This window comes from Mesoplodon bidens, assembly GCF_964165515.1.
Source record: "Mesoplodon bidens genome assembly, chromosome: 8".
Taxonomy (NCBI): Eukaryota; Metazoa; Chordata; class Mammalia; order Artiodactyla; family Ziphiidae; genus Mesoplodon; species Mesoplodon bidens.
In genome coordinates, this window is record NC_138165.1 from 3,942,337 (window position 1) to 3,963,835 (window position 21,499).

At 42.4% G+C, this 21,499-nt stretch overlaps 1 protein-coding gene across 2 annotated transcripts in view; it reads right to left on the reverse strand.

Moving 5' to 3' along the window:
* CNTNAP5 (contactin associated protein family member 5) overlaps positions 1 to 21,499 on the reverse strand; it is a gene marked incomplete at its 5' end in the record, with an annotated part of 887,048 nt that overhangs the window by 345,295 nt on the left and 520,254 nt on the right. The gene's annotated exons all lie outside the window — the stretch shown is intronic.

Genomic DNA, 21,499 nt, shown 5'->3' on the forward strand with positions numbered 1-21,499 from the left:
TCAAGTCCCAGTTGAGTCACTTTCTAGCTTGCATGACATTTGAAATTATTTATGACCCTCTGAGTTTTAACTTCCTCTTTAGCCAAATCAAGACAAAAACAATCTCAAATCACTCAGGGAAGGAAATAAGGTACTGTACAATGTGAATAAAGTGTGAACTCATTATTGTTTCCATCTACACTTGCAGGTGTCTTGTGAGACATATCCAGATTGTGTTTTTTCTTTTCTCTCTTTTTGTAGCAGATACTTTTTTCCCAGTTTGTGGAGAGACAGCTTTCGTGTGCATGTTGCTCAGCTCAGTTTGCTACTCAGCCTGTCTGTGCAGATCTGGCATTTCCATTATCTTGTTAACCTCAGGAGCTGCTAAGAAATGTCACATTATATCTTTGCTCATTTAAGTTGCGTCCATGTCCTGTCCACTGGAGCAGGAAACCTGGCTTCCTGGAGGGACCTAAGCAGCCACCACTCTGTTTTTAGTTCAGATCTTCCTCTAGGGCTTGAGAGGTAAGGCAGCAGAGACGTGAACCACACTCTGTGGCCACACACTGCCTCGCGATAAAATCGCTGACGGCCAAGGTTGGAGCTCTTGATTTTGACCGCAGCCAGTCAGCATCTTCATTGGTCCCTGACTCTGTGTCTGTTCTAGGAATAGGCTCTGAATTCAATTTTAGCTACAATGCTACGACACCTGCACATGAAGATTGCAGAAAAACCACCAAAAAAGAAAACACTAAATCCTTCCTTCCAAAAGTATATATTTTTTCTTTTCAATGTGTTTAGATTCATTATTACCTGACTTTAAAAGGGTGGAGAATGTGGTCTAAAAAGTCTTATATTAATGAGAAACTTAGTGGGAAATATTCAAAATCCAAGATTAAAAATCCATGCCATAAAGTTCAATCCTTAACTGTTCATCAATCAGATTTGTATTCAGTTGGATTGAATGGCACTGACATTCAGTCTAAGATGACTCAGGTCACCTCTCATTCTTGTGTTTAATTTTTCCCTCCACGGCTAAGAAAAAAGTTGGAAGTCACCCTGTTTTCACTCCCTCCTACTTCTATGGCAGAGATCACTAGTCACCTACTGTAATCTCTCTCCATGGGGCCTGAACTCTGCCTTGGAATCCCTTGGAATTCTGTCTGAAGCCACCTTTGAAAACATTACAGTGGGTATCAAAATTGCAGGCTATTCCCCATCTCTGGGGTTTTAGGAAATAAATCATACATTGCATTCATTCTCTATTCTTACTGAATTTTCCCTGAAATTTTTATATACGTGAAATACTTTTAATCTTCCTATCTTTTTTTTGTATTTTTTAATTGAAGTATAGTTGATTTACAATGTTGTGTTAGTTTCAGGTGTACAGCAAAGTGATTCAGTCATATATATATATATATATATATTTTTTTTTTCAGATTCTTTTCCCTTATAGGCTATTATAAAACATTGAGGGCTTCCCTTGTGGTGCAGTGGTTGGGAGTCCGCCTGCCGATGCAGGGCACGCGGGTTCGTGCCCCGGTCCGGGAGGATCCCACGTGCCATGGGGTGGCTGGGCTCATGGGCCATGGCCACTGGGCCTGCGCATTCGGAGCCTGTGCTCTGCAATGGGAGAGGCCACAACAGTGAGAGGCCTGCCTACCGCAAAAAAAAAAAAAAAACATTGAGTATAGTTCCCTCTGTTTTACAGTGGGTCCTCATTGGTTATCTATTTTATATGTAGTAGTGTGTTTATGTCAGTCCCAAACTCCTAATTTATCCCTCCCCCCACTGCAACAAGAATCACCTTCATGGGACTTCCCTGGTGGCGCAGTGGTTAACAGTCTGCCTGCCAATGCAGGGGACACAGGTTCAATCCCTGGTCAGGGAAGATCCCGCATGCCACGGTGCATCTAAGACCGTGTGTCACAAATACTGAGCCTGTGCTCTAGAGCCCACAAGCCACAACTACTGAGCCCATGTGCCACAATTACTGAAGCCCGCATGCCTAGAGCCCGTGCTCTGCAACAAGAGAAGCCACCACAATGAGAAGCCGGCGCACCGCAAGGAAGAGTAGCCCTCTCTTGCCACAACTAGAGAAAGCCTGCATGCAGCAACAAAGACCCAAACACAGCCAAAAATAAATTTTAAAAATTAAAAAAAAGAAAAATAATTACTGTCATGAGTAAATGTTTGTTTTGTTCAGAAAAGAGAAAAACAAATTTACTGTCTGTGATGACCCTCTAGTTCTCTGTAATGCTAGCTTTTGAAGTCACTTGTCTACACTACTGACTGCCTCCTGGTGTTCAACTCTGATTTTATTATACCCAGGGCAACCTTTCCAAAAGTGTCTTATGTGGGTGAGTAGTCTGTGGAAACAAGGGTCTTGTGGTCAAGTATATTTGTGAAATTGTGAATTGCTTCTGATCAAGTCCCTTCTTGCTCACTTTATAAGTGTATGAGTACATATGCATGTACACACACACACACACACACACACACAAGTCCTGTGGGAATGAAACCCATATAACTTGACTCACTCTAGCATTTCTCAAACTTATTTGAACAAAGGAGTCATTTTCCATAGAATTCTATTAACAGTAGGCAGAGGTAGGAATCTTGTTCCCCATTGTGTAGAGAAAATTTGGATGAGACTCTATTATGATGAGCTCAATAAGGACATTTTTCTATTTAATCTGCTGACTCAATATTTCTGAAAGACCGATCCACGGACATCCTGGGGTGTTTGAGAAATTGCAGATTCCAAGTCTTCACCTCAAATGGACTGAATCAAAATCGCTGGGGTGGTAGGGTCCAGAAATCTGCATTTTAAAACTGCTTTCCAAGTGACTTTTATGCATTCTAAAACTTGAAGTTATTATCCAATAAGGTTGGGCTCAAATCTTAAGATTACTTTTAACCCATTGGTAGCACTGAAAAGTATGCTAGTTTAAAATCTGAAGCATGCTGTGTGTCTTTCTTTGAGGCCATTTGTGGGAGTACAAGAACTCAGGTGAAGTCAACTAGGGCTGCAGACACCCCATTAGGTGGCTTTTACCTTGGAACGCCTCCTATCCAAAGGTTGGGCTCTCAACCTGAAAAGCACTGAAATCCAAGCTTGTCAGATTTATAGGACCCTCAGTCACCAGGATTATGATTCATGCAAGCAAACCTCTCCAAAAACTGGTCTGTAATACTAGAATTCCAATTCCTGAATTTACATGCAAAGCTATAATTTACAAAGGGCCCAATATTTCCACCTGATCGACCAACATGTCCTCTTCCTTTACATAAACTTCTTGGACTTGCAAAATATTAGAAAGCAGTCAGTTAAACTTGAAATTAGAGCAAGGATGGTTCTAGGATTTCTGGGTTTAATCCACTACTCCCTGACAGACTCACTGATCCAAATACCCACTGGTGAGTGAACTCACATAGGTTTTGTTGGTTCCACATATGAACCTCTTACTGCAAGCTGCTTGGATGCAGGCAGGCACTGTTTAGAGATTTATCAATAAATCTAGCATGTATGATAATATTTGGGATAAAAAATGTAAAGAACATTCTCTTTTTTAAAAGAAACTAGAAACCAAAGCTTTATACATGCTCTATAATTAGATGATAAGGTACATGATTACTCAAAATGTACCCTTATTTAGAATGCAGCACTAAACTGGTCGACAGATGCAGCAAAAGAATACTTGAACGTGTAAAATTATCTTAAGTATATATAATATAAACTTTTTGACATTTGGAATGAATAATAGTTAAACCACTGGTCTGCCAGGATCTCGGGAGAATTTAAGGCAAACAGTGAAGGCTTTCTCTTCTGATGTAAATGGCTTTGATAAAGGAAATATATAGACCATGGTCATTCATAGTCTGGGCTGGGATGGTGGGCATCATATCCACCCACCAGGTCTGAATTCTGAGGTCCAAACCTAGTCTTTGAAACTAGCCCAGGTGCAGCTCCATGTTGCTGAACTAGGAGAAAAATCTAAGCTCTATGAAGACTGGCACAAGCAGAAGTTCTACTCCTTCACTACCTAGTATGGCAGTCACCAGCCACACGTGACTATCTAAATCTACATGTATTTGAACAATAAAATAAAAAAATCAATTTCCCCAATCATACTATCCACATTTCAAGTTCTCAATAGCTGCTAGTGACAAGGTGTTGGACAGCATAAAAGAGATCCTTTCCATCGTATCCCAATATTCTATTGGACAGTTAGTAGTTGATTCATTGAGGAAAACACTTATATTCCATCCCCTTTGGCTTCATTCATTACTGGGGAGAAGTATTTGGATCCACAATGGTTCTCCTTCTCAGATCAAGAGTGAATCTTGATCTGTGCAATTGATGCCATTTATATTGCTTCTATTTGAGGTTACCCTGGAGAAATGGTTTGCTTTTACTTCCCCTTCTTTTTTTTTTTTTTTAAGTGTCTGAGGTTAAAAAGGTCTTTATTTATTCAGCTACAATAAGATTACCTATTTGATTTTTCTTTTTTTTTCTTTTTTTTGGGGGGGGCGAACACAGGCCTCTCACCACTGTGGCCTTTCCCACTGTGGAGCACAGGCTCCGGACGCGCAGACTCAGCGGCCATGGCTCACGGGCCCAGCTGCTCCGCAGCATGTGGGATCTTCCTGGACCGGGTCATGAACCCGTGTCCCCTGCATCAGCAGGCAGACTCTCAGCCACTGCGCCACCAGGGAAGCCCTGATTTTTCTTTTTTATGATTCAGTTTCTCACCAACCTACTTTTATTTAACACATTCTTTCTTTAGAAATAGTAGCATCAATCCAGGCATAGTCCTGCCTGGCATAGATGTTACATGTATCTTCAAGATAATCCATTCAGATCTATTAGATGTTTAGCTTCATTTTCAAAGGGCGACATTATTTCTTTTATTTCCAGGTTGTTTGGGGACCCATGAACCTCTAATTAAAATACTTGCTAACTATATAACCTTGGAAAAGTCATCTAACACCCACAACAAACCTCAGTCCCTTCCTTTGTAAAATAAGAAAAGTTTATTTTAAACATTTTAATGTAGTTCTCCATAGATTTGAACAAGATAATTAGTAGAGGAAAAAAAACCTAGCATGGCACCTGGCCCATCATTGAATGCTACTAAGCTTAGGTGACTCTAGCAAGAGTATAATGTAAAAACAAGTAAGGGGAAAACCTCAGAGGAGAAGAAAAAAATAAATCTTCTATATGTCTTTTTTTATTTTTTTTTAAACAAAGAGGCTTTAGATGGTATTTGGCAAAAGTTGGAAGGCGCTCTCTATGTTAGAAGACACTAGAGAATTTGACATAGCCAAATGAATAATAACAATGTTGTTTAAGTCCCTGCCAGGCACTTTTGAAAAAAAAAAAAAAAGAAAGGGAAAATAGAGACAGTGACAGAGTATGGATTGTATATCATTCCAACCCCGCTCTCTGGGCTCATGGGAAATCTTTATTCTTCTTTCATAATTTCACCTTCAGATGAACAGCTGACACAGTTACAGACACACTGGCATCTTTTGATAATATTTTTTTTATCCCATTCCTTCCTAATAAGTAAACAGTGCCAATTTCACAAGCTTTCCCAACTCAGCCACCAGGAACTGCCTTGAGCTCACTGAATCCAGAGGGTGCAGTCTCCAGATCCTATTACAGGGAGACTGGGTGACATCCTTTCACAATTACTAAATCTGTGTACCTTTCTCTGCAGCTGCCTTCCATTCAGACTCACGTTCTCTTGCAGAGCTACCCCACTTTTTTTCCTTAAAGCACAAGATTGTAATAAGGATAATGTGCTGGAATGCTTGCTTCCACTGTAATATTTATAGACTACATGGCTCAAATGCATTGCGGTTCGCTTGTCTAATTTTATGATGGCCTTGCTAAACAAAAATATTCTTTCTCACTAGTGCTTACAGAAGGAGCACTTCACACCACGTGAATGCTGGCAGCTGGCACCAGCTGCTTCCAATAGGCACTCTTCAAACAGAGATATGTGGCATGAACCACTTTGGGAAGTTTTTCAGATGAGAAAGAGGTGAAGGGTTTTAACTCCCAAGTCTTGGACAGCAGTCTCCAGAGTTTGGGGTGTGCAAAAATATTAAAGATGATCAAGTCCATTCCCTATCTTGAGGCAGTACTATATCTAGCTCCAAGAGGAAGGTTGAGATTCACAGGCTCCACATGCGTTACCGAATGCAAGTTTGTGTGCCCAAAGCACAGTGAAACCAGACAAACTGAAATGTCGTCGTTTGGAGCAGAGAAAGGCCTATGGCAGGGCCAAGAAAGGAGACGGTAGCTCATGCCCCCAAAACCCCAAACTCCCTGAAGTGTTTCAGCAAAGCATTTTTAAAGGCTGGGTGAGGGGGACATGGTTAGTTGTTGCAAACTTCTTGGTGTTGGAATCCTTTGTCCTTGCAGCTGTCCATGTAGATCAGGCCACAATGTTCCTGTAAACCTCCAACAACACAAATGTTTCTGAAACTTTTTATCACTATATGAATGGACTCTTAAAAGTCAGACCCCTAAGAATGGGCTATCCTGTATATTCCAGGCTATAGCAACATTTTTTTTTTTTACAAAAGGTGCAGAGCCAACATGACTAAGCACAGGCAACAGAGCACAATGGTTAAAAGGAAAAGCAACAGATCTAATATGGAGTCAGATTTGTTCTTCCCTATTACACATGCAGTTCATTAGTAGCTACTATGAGCAAATGTTGTTAAGGTTCAAATGATTGCAAAGCAGGTGTCCTCAACTTGTTACAGAGAAGAAAAACTGACTATATTTGATGTCTTCCTCGAGAGATTAAAAGCTTCAGAACAGAGAATAACATTAGTTTTGTTGCAGGTTTACAGGAACATCGTGACCTGACCTAGGTGGACGGCTGCAAGAATAAAGGACTCCAGCACCAAGAAGTTTACAACAACCAGCCACACCTCCTCCCCTTTTAGTATAAAAGAAGCCTGAATTCTAACTCGGGTAAGATGGTTCTTTGGGATACATAGTGCACCATCTTCTCTGTCTGCTGGCTTTCCTAATAAAGTCTCTATCCCTTGCCCCAACACCTCGTCCCTCGATTTACTGGCCTGTTATGTGGTGAGCAGTACAAGCCTGGACTCAGTAACAGCATCATGCCCTTCAGTGCCATGAGATCCCCCATGTAAAATCCCCATGCTATCTTGTCTAGCTTTCGTGACCTTGAGCTTCTTGTAGGCAGATATGTATATATTCGGGAACATAGCAGATGCTCAGCAAATTCATACTGTTGGGAGGACGAATTAATATAGGAGATAAAGGTGGATAGAAAGGCAGAGGTGAGGCCATGGGAGACCTCAAAAGACAAACTGGGACATTTGGACCCTTGTGTTTAGTGCCTCAGGCTCCATCATATGCTGGAGGGCATGTGACATTCACACCCAGAATCTGAATTTCACACTAGCTAGAACTGTAATAAAATATATATGGTGGGAAGTGTGAGAGAGCTATGAGGCAAATTGCCACTATGAGAATAGTTCTCAGCTATTTTATTTCCTTATCTAAAACACGGTTCACATTTAAGATAATTCTATCAAGGAAAGTTGTGTTACAAATTCACTGTGATGTGGACAATGAAATAGTTGGAAATGGTAATGCAGTCAGGAGCTCGTCTTTGGGGCCTCTCTGATGGGTCCTCATTCGACTGTACCGCATGTGAATTTAGAGAAAATACATCATGGAATCACGGGCTTTTGGAGCTAGGAGTTGCCCTGCTCTTTATCAAGACTTGAGTCTCTTCTACTTTTCAGATGTCTAGGACCTTGAAGAATTATTTAATATCACTGAAAAAAATAGTAATTTGTATTACTCTCCTTCCTATTTGCTCAGATCCCTGCCATCCATGTGTTCTCATGTCTCCCACAGAGTGTGGGATTTCTCACATCAAGTCCAGAGTGGCAGCTTAACGTAAGCACGGTAATTGGAATGACCTTTAAAATGCATATTCCTCCTGTCACTTTCTGCATCTCGGGCTTTACAAAACTGCCTGCTGAAAGATCATTCCCACCTTTACACTGGTGTTTATTTTAGGTGGGCAGACGTGACCTTTTTTGTTTTTTTCTATTGTGCTAAGTGTAGGTGTAGCCTGTATGTTATTAGGGATGAATTACTAGAAGGTAAACCCTTTAGCCTCGGCTGTCAGGATGGTGGTGTGTGGGGGGCAAGGGCATAAGGAGATGTTATTAATGGCAAACAGAGGAACCCTCAGCGCATCCAGGTTTTGAAAAAACTAGGAATTTGTTTTCAGCTAAAACCCCAGTTAGAAAGTCCCTTCTCACTAAATAAACCAGAATTTTGCACTTGTGATCCCCTTAGCACCACTCCCACCCCCCACCCCCAGCAAACAGTGATTTCAACAGAGGACACACACGGGCAGGAAGCTGAGATCAGAATCGCCAGCCAGAGGTTTGTAGGAGGCAGTGCAAAATGCCAACGTCTGAGTATTTCACTGATGGAAATTGGCAGTGACCTCAAGACAGTTACATCTGCAGAGCATGAGGATAGTAACACCCGTATCTCCCTCTCCTGGCCCACGGCCCCCAGCCCTGTAAAAACTACCCTTCCTCTCAGATCCTCTCCTATTGCTCGGCTTATTTGCTTCCTGTCACTCATCATATATTTGGGGATGTATACATTTATTTCCATGATTATTTGATCAAAATCTGTCCCTCCATGGAGCTTTCTGAAGCCAGGGATAAACTTCTATGTTCTGCACTCAGCTGAATCCTCAGCACCTGGTCCTGCAGAGATGTTCCAAATACCGGAGATGAATGAGTGAACGGCCCATAATAGTATAAAACAGGTCTAGGGCTTCCCTGGTGGCGCAGTGGTTGAGAGTCCGCCTGCCAATGCAGGGGACACGGGTTCGTGCCCCGGTCCGGGAAGATCCCGCATGCCGCGGAGCGGCTGGGCCCGTGAGCCGGGGCTGCTGAGCCTGTGCGTCCGGAGCCCATGCTCCACAGCGGGAGAGGCCACAACAGTGAGAGGCCCGCATACCACAAAAAAACAACAAAACAAAACAAACAAACAAACAAAAAAACAAAACAGGTCTAGATCCAAGGACACAAGAAAGACCAGAGTAGGGAAAACCCAGCCACTCTGAGTCACTCACTCCTGGATCCACTGGGCAAAGAAACATGTCTGGCACACTATAGGTTCCCAGAAAATATTTGTGGAATGAATGGTTGGGTCACAGAGGAACATTAGCAGAACTTGAACAGCGTCTCAGCAAGTAGGAACGTCAAGGGCTTCAGGGCTCACTGGACACAAACACATTGTGTGTACTGTGTGTGTGAATAGCTACACACGTATGTGCACACACAAAGGCTGGAGCTAATACATAGAAGTCTCATTGCAGAGTGTGAGGTTCTGTCATTATCAATACAAATATTTGGTCCAATCCAGAAGCCTTCGGTTGTTGAAGAATGACTACTGGTACTTTCTTTTTTTCTAAGCAGGGATAGCTCCCTACTTAATTATGACAAAAATATTATGTCTTTCAGCATGTTGTAAGGAGGTATAAGGTGATGATATCATCTTGTCATAATAAAGTTAATGGTGTTCTTGATGTTTCACAAGAGTTTAGACACATTTAAGTTCTCTTGTGTAACTGTCCACTTTAGGTTTGTTTTCTCCCTTTGCATTTTCCAGGTGTTGAGATATCTCTCCTGCTAAGTCCACAGTATATCTCAATATCAAGAGGGGCAGGCCCTGACACTGGCTTAGTAAATCACGTTGAAGCAATCTTTTTAATATGAAGTAAAACCTGGAGGGAAGATTTCAAATCTGTAACTTGAACCAAGTGCAAACATTAATCACTTGCCTGAAAAATAAAACAGGTTACATAGGTAAGTAAATTATTTAGAAAGGTGTCATCCTTCTCTGCCTGTGTACAGGTTTTCCAAAAATCTGTCCTCCTGAGACACATAGATCCCCATCCATTTCTGTCTCTCTGGCTTTTAACTTTAAGAACTTTCATCTTCCTGCTCTCAGTCTATCCTTATCCTGCCTAACTCCAAAAGGGAGGCAACAACCTCATTCTTGTTTCACAAACTCCAGTGATAAAATGGATGCCCTGTCCCCATTGGACAACTGAGGGAGCTGAGCTAGGAGGAGGGTAAGTCCAAAGTTAGGCTAACATGTAAACAGAAGGGGGTTCACCACCTTGAGATCCTGAGTTGGCTTTCGTTTGGAGGTAAGTTATTAAATATACATTTTTTAAAATTTATTTATTTATCCTTGGCTGCACGGGGTCTTCGTTGCTGCACGTGGGCTTTCTCTAATTGCGGCGAGCGGGGGCTACTCTTCATTGCGGTGCACAGGCTTCTCGTAACGATGCCTTCTCTTTGTTGCGGAGCTCGGGCTCTGGGCGTGCGGGCTTCAGTAGTTGTGGCATAGGGGCTCAGTAGTTGTGGCTCTCGGGCTCTAGAATGCAGGCTCAGTAGCTGTGGTGCACGGGCTTAGTTGCTCCACAGCATGTGGGATCTTTCTGGACTAAGGATCGAACCCGTGTCCCCTGCATTGGCGGGAGGATTCTTAACCACTGCACCAACAAGGAAGTCCCTTAAATATACATTAATATCTGTTTTCTCACCTGCCAAGCTGGGAAGCCAATTTTCCCTTTGGGCACTGTGAGAGTTGTAGGGAACTAACATGCTGCCCATGCATGGGAAGTGGAGAGTAGGGGGTCTAACTCAGCATTCAGAAGTCCGTGTCCCAGGAAAACCCAGGAGGCTGGATTCTTGTTCTGTGAACTTCCAATGAGATAAGTTAATTCAAGATAAAAATAACATAGGGCTAATTTTAAATTTCGGTTTCACTGGCAGGAACAAGTGAGGACGTTTGATCACAGGTCAGACCTGTTTTTTCCCCAAGTAAAAACATATTAATCTCCTTTTCTCTTCCAACTGTGCCTGTAAATCATCCTCACAGTGAGCCGCCAATGAATGCTTTTGGACTAGAGAGAAAACAGTGTTAAAGGCTACTGGTGCTTCACCTCAGTAGCCCAATGAGGGGGCATTCATGCATAAGAGGAAAACCTGAGTGTGACATTGGCTGTGTAGAAGGGTACACTCTTTGGAGAATGGGAAATATGGATGGGAAGCCCTTATCAGGGTGTTGGATGAAGGTAAATTAAGATCATGATTGGGACTTCCCTGGTTGGTCCAGTGGTTAAGACTCCGCACTTCCACTGCAGAGGGTATGGGTTCGATCCCTGGCTGGGGAACTAAGATCCCACATACCACACGGCGTGGCCAAAAAATTTAACAATGTTAAAAATAGATCATGATTGATAGACTGGATAAACAACAAGGTCCTACTGTATAGCACAGAGAAATATATTCAATATCCTATGATAAACCATAACAGAAAAGAATATTTAAAAAAAGAATGTGTATATATATATATATATATATATATATGTACAACTGAATCACTTTGCTGTACAGCAGAAATTAACACAAGATTGTAAATCAACTAGACTCCAACAAAAAATATTGTTAAGATCATGATTACATGAAGGGAGGAATAAGGAAGAATCTCTTCCTTCTTATTATTAATTTAGAAATGTTTTCTGCAGGCTTAAATATAAGCACTGCCTCACAGACGTAACTTGAGAACCTCAAGTAACCTTTTGTTCACGTTTCGATCCAAATCAAAATTTTTCCTTGGTTTTTACGTTGTCTAAAATATTGGAAGTTCTTAGGCAGTATTTCTCAGGAGGGATGATCCAAGCACTACTGATTCTGAGAGGCATTTCCTTACTGCCACCTGAACGCAGACATCTCACCTCACCCTCATCACTGGAGCTCTCGGAATGAAGCCCTCATCTTCGGAAGTGCTTGTGACTATTCACCCAGGTCCTTGTTCCAGCTTTGTTTTCAGCACGGACATTTCAGATGACCAGCTGGTGGGGGAAGAGTCTCACCATCTTCTGATGGGACAGAATGAAGCGCCACCCTTGACTTTGTCAGCACGGTTCTCCATGAATCAGAGGCGCCCTGGTGCCCTTCCTCATGCACAGGTAGAGCTGCACCATTTCATCAAGATAATGATCCCCTTTTCTTGTGAAAACGAGTGATGAGAGAGATGAGTTTGGCAACAAAACAGATGCAGTTGTTCGAGGTCACTTATTCAAATCAAACCCAGGCATCAGAGTCCTCCAGGGCCCCTTTTCCCTGCTGACATTCAGAGAGGTCTAAGATAGGAGGTGGGGGGGAGCCCTCACTGATGAAGCAGACATATAAATCAGTAATTTTCCTGTGTAGTGCCGAGTGGGAGGCTCTGACCAAATCAGCTCAAAATCTACCTCCCCAAGATGGTCCTACCAAGTTAGTCCTGAGGCTCCTCCATTCCCTAATGGGCCTAAAGAAAGAGAGAAGGGTGGATCTCTTGGTGGAAGCTTTCAGACTCTGAGTCTCTCTCAGTGTGTGTCTCAAGGTTGTGACAAGTCGCTGTGTGGATGATAACCCCCCAGGCTTCCATGGTGGTCTATCTGTCGCAGATCACACCCCTTCTTTTCCTGGGTTAATACAACCTGTTTTGTGACGTGGACGCAAGATGAATTCACATCGTTTTCTATTTTGCAATCCTGCTGAAGAATATAGGATGCTTCCTAACTGAAAAGTCAGAGGTAGAGCAGAGCAAGGACAGACCTGATCTCTTCCACCAGACTCCTTGGTTCATAGCCAGGCTCTGCCGCATACTTGCTGTGTGACCTTGGCAACTTACTTAGTGTCACTGTGCCTCAATCTCACTCTGTAAAATGGAGTTAATGGTCTTACTTACTTCATAGGTTGCCTTGAGGATTGATCTATCTATCTATCTATCTACCTACCTACTTATGGTGTGTGTATGTATGTGTGTATGTATCTACCTATGGTGTGTGTCTGTCTGTATGTATATATGTATGAATGTATGTAATTATCTATCTATGGTGTATCTATGTCTGTCTGTCTGTATCTATCTATCTATGGTGTATTATGTGTGTATGTATGTATCTGCCTATGGTATATGTATGTATGTATGTATGTATGTATCTATCTATCTATCTACGGTATATCTGTGTCTATATGTATGTATGTAGCTATCTATCTATGGTGTATTATGTATGTATGTATCTATCTATCTATGGTATATGCATGTATGTATGTAGCTAGCTAGCTAGCTAGCTAGCTAGCTATGGTGTACCTGTGTCTGTCTGTATGTATGTAGCTCTCTATCTATGGTGTATTATGTATGTATGCAACTATCTATCTCTCTATCGTGTATGTATGTATGTATGTATGTATGTATGTAGCTATCTGTGGTGTATTTATGTAGGTATGTATCTGTCTATCTATCTATGGTATAATTATGTATGTATGTATCTATCTATATCACACATACACACACACACACACATGTGCATTTACAAGGTGTCCTGGCACACAGTAAGCATCATCTAACGATTAACTGTTACAATGTCCTGTTACTCAGATTTTAAACTGTGTGCTGCCATGTTCCCTATGGCTTTGACTTTAGTTCTCTTTTACACACTGCTGCCAAAGCAGCCTTTCCCATCCAGGCAGACAAATGTCCAGCACCTCACCCACTCAGAGGCCCAGGCTTACGCTCAGCACCCTGCCTGGAACAGACCCACTTGACCGCTCTAAACCCAGTTCCTCTTGAAATCTCATTTCTTCTGTGACACTTCCTTGACCTGCTCTGGCTTTCCAAGCCCATCTTTTTTCTTTCCTCGGACTTTAGGCAAAAAACCCTCTACCTGTATATGGACTGAGAGATCAGTAAAATCTGGCTTTGAACCCTGGCTCCACCAAATACTGAAAATGTGACCTTGGGCGGGTAACTGAACCTCCATAAGCACTAGAGGTCTTATTTCTTAAATAATAATAATGGAGGAAACCAATGACTCTCAAATCTGAGTGTGCATCAGAATCACCTGGGGGGCTTGTGAAAACTCAGGCTGCCCCCACTTCCCCACGTTTGTGGTCCAGAAAGTGTGGGTTGGGACCTGGGAATATGCAGTCATAACAAGTTGCCAGGTGACGCTGAGGCTGCTGGTCTGGGAACCACACTTTGAGGAGAACTTTGTGGATCTTGCAGAACTGTGCAGTGAATTAAATGAAATCATCCTGAGAGAATGTTTGCTCGGTTACTGTTGTATAAACTATAACCTTTCCTTGTCCTCCATGAAATAGACTCAAAATGATAAATAAAAACAGCAGAAGTGCACTTGTGTGGATTTGGGCCCCATCCCACGAGCTAAGGAAGAACTCACCATATTGTAACATTTCTCACTTTGGAGTTAGAAGCTCAGATTGCGGGGGCTGTGCCCTTACAGTGGCTTTTCTGGCAGCCGATGTACAAGTTTTCAATTGGAGAGAAAAATGAAAACATATGCACTGCCCTGCAATGTAAGCCTTTTTTTTTTTTTTTTTTTTTTTTTGCAGTACACGGGCCTCTCACCATTGTGGCCTTTCCCACTGCGGAGCACAGACTCTGGACGTGCAGGCTCAGCGGCCGTGGCTCACGGGCCCAGCTGCTCCACAGCATGTGGGATCTTCCCGGACCGGGGCACAAACCCGTGTCCCCTGCATCGGCAGGCGGACTCTCAACCACTGTGCCACCAGGGAAGCCCTAGCTCGCTGTTTTGAACAAACTCCCAGACACAGGGTGGGTTTTTAGCAGAAGTCTGTTTCTTGGAGGTCATCCCACTGAACACTTCCCCACATTCCGTGTTGACAGCACTCCCAGCTCTGAACCAATAAGGTAAGAATCCTGACCAAAGAGTTTAGCCGATGCTTTTCTTAAAAGAATGTGTGTTGGGAGAAAGGGAAATCATTATGGAGTGAGAAGCTACATGTCCTAAATTATTTGGCTGCAGGAAACTTAAAGCAGTTTTCCACATGGGATTCACTCATTGGAACAAGCAGATTGTTTAATTTTATTATGTTTTTAACTTTTTATTTTATATTGGAGTATAGCTGATTAACAATGTTGTGTTAGTTTCAGGTGTACAGCAAAGGGATTCCATTACATATATCCATCTATCTGTTCTTTTTCAGATTATTTTTCCATTTAGGTTGTTACATAATATTGGGCAGAGCTGATACAAATGAACTTATCTACAAAACAGAAACAGACTCACAAACTTAGAGAATGAATTTACCGTTACCAGGTGGGGAGGATGGGGGGAAGGGATGGATTGGGAGTTCAGTATTGACATGTACACACAGCTATATTGAAAATGGATAACCAAAAAGGACCTAATTTTAGAAAGTGTTAAGAGCAACACTGTCTCTAGAGAAAGCAACAGCAAAGACCCCAGGAGCAGAGCCCCCACTTTGTTACCTGTCTTTGCCACACTCCACAAAACTGCTATTTCCTTCTACGAAAAACCAGAGCTGTGTGATCTCCAGGGACCTTCCCCAATATCTTCACTCTATGAGGAAGTAACACAGGAAACGGGACTGTGACCAGGGAAACCTTTGCCACGCACCAGAAGACCAGGTGCAGTCTCTGTCCATCTTTAGGAAGGTTTTCAGGAATATTTTTTGGTGGGTGGGGTCACTCTTATTATAATGATACCACCCCCTCCCACAAGGTGTGAGCTTAGTCTAGAAGGTAAAACCAAGCTCTGACTTTCAGAAGAACCAACAAGTAAAATAACTGTCTTCAAAATAACAAAAAAAACAAGTAAAATTTGTTGGCAGCAGCAGTGATTCTGAGACCCACCCTCTCTTCCACCCCAAATAGCCCTTCACTCAGACACCTCTGAGGATCCGACTGTTTTCACTTATATTGTTCGTAGTGGGAAGCAGGGGAAGAGCTGAGTGACAAAGGCCAGGGAGGAAGATGGAATTCAGTTGCCCCCAGCAGTGTCCCTTGGACTGATTTCAAAACCCTTGGAGAGGGACACTGAGACAGAGCTGCTGGAACTCTCTAGAGACCCTGTGAGACTCTTACGAAGAGGGCAGCTGCTTGCGGGCCCAGTAGCAGCAGTACCCATTCCTCTCCCCCACACCTGGTCCCCTATTATACAGAATCCATGCAATCCCACTGCCTACAAGATTAGAAGCTTTAGGGCAGTGGTTCTCAAAGTCTGTCCCAGCAGCACCCTGGAATTTGTTAGAAAAGCAAATCTTCTGGCCCACCACAGGAAAAATCAGAAATTCTAGGGGCAGGGCCCAGCAATTTGGATTGTAACAGGTCCTCCGGGTGATTCTGATGCAAACAGGCTGCAATTTGCCTGCAAAATTTAAGGATGCATTCATTCCCAGGTTCATGTAAATTCAGGGTGTACACAGGCATGAAACTGGAAATGAGGACCACCTTAAATTGTGCGCCCTGGGCACATCACTTGCTTCCCTTACCCTCTCCAGGTCCAGAGAATGAATGCTTTAGGAGAATCCAGAGACCACAACCTTGGCACCGAAATTGATGCACATCTTCCTAATAGGTGGTGGTTGGTGCCTCAGAGGGTCAGCTCAAAGTGAACTGAAACTCAAGGGAAGTCACTGAGCAACTGATCCGAGTGCACATATGAGGTCTAGATAGACCACACACCAGAGACTACGGGGGATCCTTGGCTACAGTGGGGGCTGGCGAAACATCAGAGGGAGACCTGAGCTTCTCCTTTCCCCATGGAAACTGGAGATTCAGCAAACCTTTGGCTATAGGAATTCACATGGCAAACTCACTGAGTATCTACTCTTTACTGGACATACAACTGAGCGCCTGACTTCTTACACTCTCTCATTTAACTCTCAATGCGAAGGTAGGTTTTATTATCCTGGTTTTGCAAAAGAGGAAACAGACAAAAAGCTTAAATCCTATGTGTCCTATTTCAAGCCGACAAGAAGCATACTGGGAATTAAACATGTTCCAACACCTCTCAAATCCTCTGCCACCTGCACTGGGATGGATGACTTTCTCCAGGTGTGACGTCCACTTCCCCTCACTGACTCATCAGCATCCCTGTTTGCCCCTCCTGGTTTGGTTTCACACCTTGGATCTTGTCACCTATCGGAATGAAGTCTTAGACAGCATTTGGTGATTTGTTTCTTCTGCCCTGGGCTTTGAACCCTGAAGGACGGGATATGGCTCCTGTAATTAACTGCTCGGATCTTTCAACAAAAGCACTTCTTGACCTGGACCACCAAGAGTGGGACATCCTTATATCACTCAGACTTTGCCTGAGTAGAGTTCCCTAATATTCTGTAATAACCTAAATGAGAAAAGTGTTTGAAAAAGGATAGATATATGTATACGTATAACTGATTCACTTTGCTAGACACCTGAAACGAACACAACATTGTTAACCAACTATACTCCAATATAAATTAAAATTTAAAAAATATAAGCTATAAGGATACAGTGTAAAACATGGGGAATATAGCAAATATTTCATAATAACTATATATGGATTATAACCTTTAAAACTGTGAATCACTATATTGTACCCTTGAAACATATATAATATATAAAAAAAGACTACATATTCAAAAAAAAAGAGAATAAAGACCTTGCCTGATATCACATACCATTTTGAATGCCTCTCTTTTAAATGGAATCTCATCAGGCAGCTAAGGTTGACAAGGAATTTAATAGATGGCATATCCCTGAACAATTTTTATACGGTTGGGCGGAAGATGAGGTTACATATTTAGATCCACAGACACACAATGACTGCCATTTCCCAGTCAGATCCTTTTGAGTAGATAGTACAAGGGAGAGAACACGGGCAGTGTCTAACTCTGGATTGCAACTTCATTCCTGTGACCATGGAAAAGTAAACATTATCTCCAGGTCTTAGTTTACCCCCTTGGAAAAATGGGGATATAAATGCTCTCATGCTCTCGTATCTTCTACAACTCTTACCACATCTTATTTTACTCAAGAATATACAATAAGACTGCCTCGTTCATTCACTCAATGCCTGTTTATGAGGTCAAATAAACCAGGGCTTGATTCTGCTCTAAGCATACTTTGCTCGATGATGGTTGAGAATATCAAGCCTGGACTACTTTAAGCCCACAGGGTGCAAGAGATAAGTATAGCTCACGAAGAACCGTGTTTTGGGATGAGGAGAACATGAGACTGGAGATTCAACCTGCAGAGGAGGGATGGTGGCTGAACATCATATTCTAGAGGTTTAAAGACTACTGAAGGGGCTTGGGATCTGTCGGGGTCCCAACGGTGACTCCTACAAGGGTTCTCCCAACCTGACCTTGGACTGTCAGGCACTGGGCAGTCCTCCAATGGAGCCTCCTAAAGCCAGTGCTTTCCCTTCTGCCAGAGAAGTAGGCCAGCCCAGTTCCTCCACCTCCTTTCTTCCCTGAGGCCAGAAGCTTCAGAAAAGTGTCCATTACTGAGATGCAAATTGTTGATTTAAATCCTTCAGTCCCTGAGAAGGAACTCTCCCAGCTTTACTCAAGACCTCAGCCATAAAAAATAATGAAATAATGTCATTTGCAGCAACAGGGATGGTGAAGTAAGTCAGACAGAGAAAGACAAATATCATATGATATCGCTTATACATGAAATCTAAACTAAGGATACAAATGAACTTATTTACCAAACAGAAACAGACTCACAGACAGAGAAAACAAATTTATGGTTACCAAAGGGGGAAGGTAGGCGGGAGGGATAAATTAGCAGTTTGGGATTAACAAACACACACTACTATATATAAAATAGATAACCAACAAAGACCTACTGTATAGTGCAGGGAACTCGACTTAATATTCTGTAATAAGCTAAATGGGAAAAGATTCTGAAAAATAATAGATACATGTATATGTATAACTGAATCACTTTGCTGTACACCTGAAACTAACACAACATGTAAAATCAACTATACTGTAATATAAAATATAAATTTGTTTAAATAAAATAAAATGCAACTGTACTCACAGTATGACATTTGAATATATTTTCATCAAAAATGCATAATAAAGGTAAGAAATTTAAAAATCAAAATTCTTTTTGTATGTTTTCACAAAATTATTTTCTTCTAAGCATTCAAAGCTTGCTATTACAAATAAAATATAAAATAGGAATCATAGTTAATGAAAACCAAAATTTTTAATCAAAATGATTTAAATAAAACTAGTGTCTACTGTTTTAAAATATTCATTGAATTTCATTAAACCTTACTAAATTTTTCTAAAAAAACCACAAAAGCCGAAAACAAACCACAGCCAGACTGTTCTCTACCCCCTTGTCTCCCGCCAAACCTTGCCCCCCCCCAAGTGGCAAGCACCCTGAAGGCAAAACTTCACACTTGCCCTTAAATCAGGTTCGTGTTGATTAACACATTAAAAATAAAATTCAAAACTCAGAAACCACCTGCTTTTCTAACCCCAGCTCCCGCTCTCCACCAAATGTTAAATAGAAGTTCAAGAAATAATTAGTTAAGCAAAGCCAGTTTCCCTTCTGTTAGAGACACTGTCTGGTAAATCAAGAAAAATGTCCCATTTACCCACTAAACTAAACACAATCCCTTATTATACAATTAACCAAAACACAATTGTATGTAATACAATTATACAGACTACAATTACACAAAAGTAATGATGCAGCATAGATGGCAATGGCGTCCATGTAATCGAAAATAATGAGAGCTCCCTTGATTAGAAATTAACTTATCACAAGAGATCCCTATTGAAAAATGTTCCCTCTACTGATCTACACTTTGCAAAAGGCGGTCTGGCTGATGAAGTCAGATGCTCCTGATTCATCATTAATAAAGACTATAGGGTAGCAACCATTCCACACAGTGTTTTTTACTCTGAGGTCTCTAAACTAGCACAGTCTAATGAAGCATACATTTTATTACCCACTTTTCCAGCTGGCCAAATAGAAAAAAATGAAGCAGGAGAGCCTGCAAGTCTGTGTGATTTGTTGACGATCCCATGTGGAGTGGTATTAATAGAGAAACATGCACATAATGTTCCACCAACTCACAGCAATCACTCCAAGCATGAGAGGAGATTATGGTCTTCAGAGCTGATTTCTGTGTGATGCTCAGTACAGGCACCTGCTACTTCTCATCATTGCTCCCCTGCACTGGGGCTGTCACCTCACTACCTCTGGCTGGTTCTTTTCCAATCCATCCTTCTCCCTTTTCCTGAGTACTCTTTTTTTTTTTTTTTTTTTTTTTGCAGTACGCGGGCCTCTCACCATTGTGGCCTCTCCCGTTGCGGAGCACAGGCTCCGGACGCGCAGGCTCAGCGGCCATGGCTCACGGGCCCAGCCGCTCCGCTGCACGTGGGATCCTCCCGGACCGGGGCACGAACCCGCGTCCCCTGCCTCGGCAGGCGGACTCTCAACCACTGCGCCACCAGGGAAGCCCATAAGAGAATCTTTTTTTTTTTTTTTTGCAGTATGTGGGCCTCTCACTGTTGTGGCCTCTCCCGTTGCAGAGCAGAGACTCCGGACACGCAGGCTCAGCGGCCATGGCTCACGGGCCTAGCCGTTCCGTGGCATGTGGGATCTTCCCGGACAGGGGCACGAACCCGTGTCCCCTGCGTCGGCAGGCGGACTCTCAACCACTGCGCCACCAGGGAAGCCCTGAGTACTCTTTTTATGAAGCAAATCTGACTACCTTCCCTGATTCCTCCTAGAGCACGAGGCTAAATGCCTCAGGCACGCAAAGTTCTCCCTAATTGGCCGTATTCACATCATGTGCTCTACTACCAAGACTCACCATCCCCACTGAGCTATATTTTGTGGAATCTAAAACACCATTCATTGGAAGACATGCCATTATTTTATATGCTTCAAAGAAAAATAAATATTGCCAATTCAACTACTATAAACAATCAAATGCAAAATGCGTCCCAATATTAGAGACATTTAAATGAAAACTAAGTGTCTTGAGTGGACAAAATACTTGCAAGCCATGACCCTCCCCCCATTTCTATGACATTTCACATGCCATATCCTGCCAATATGCCTACAATACCATCATCCCCACTCCTCAGCCAAGCCTGCCCGTCCTTTAAAACTCAGCTCAACACCACTTCCTGAAAACCTTCCTGACCTCAGCTGTCACTGTCATATGTCCCACAAATAAGGGTACACTTCCTGGTCATTGATAGCATTTTATAGTAATGTATAATTAATTCCCTGATAAAACACAAGCAGGGACTCTGTATCACCAACACACAAGCAAACACATAACATGTATTCACCTATGTGGTAAATGGTATTTTGACTGGGGTGATTAGAATTGGAAGAAAGACGGAGGTTAAGTGCTAGAGAAGAAACATGGATCACATGATTAACCTTGCTGAAAATTCAGAACCTCCTCCTCTTTTATTTTCTCCAGCACGTCTTTGAATCTAGAAACTTTAAATAGAAGAGGAGCCAGAGGCCTGGAGAAATGAAGAGGGAAAGGGAGCTTTTGCTAGATGTGTAGGTTGGGGAATAAAGGTGCTGATTCTCTGTCCAGGGTCCGGT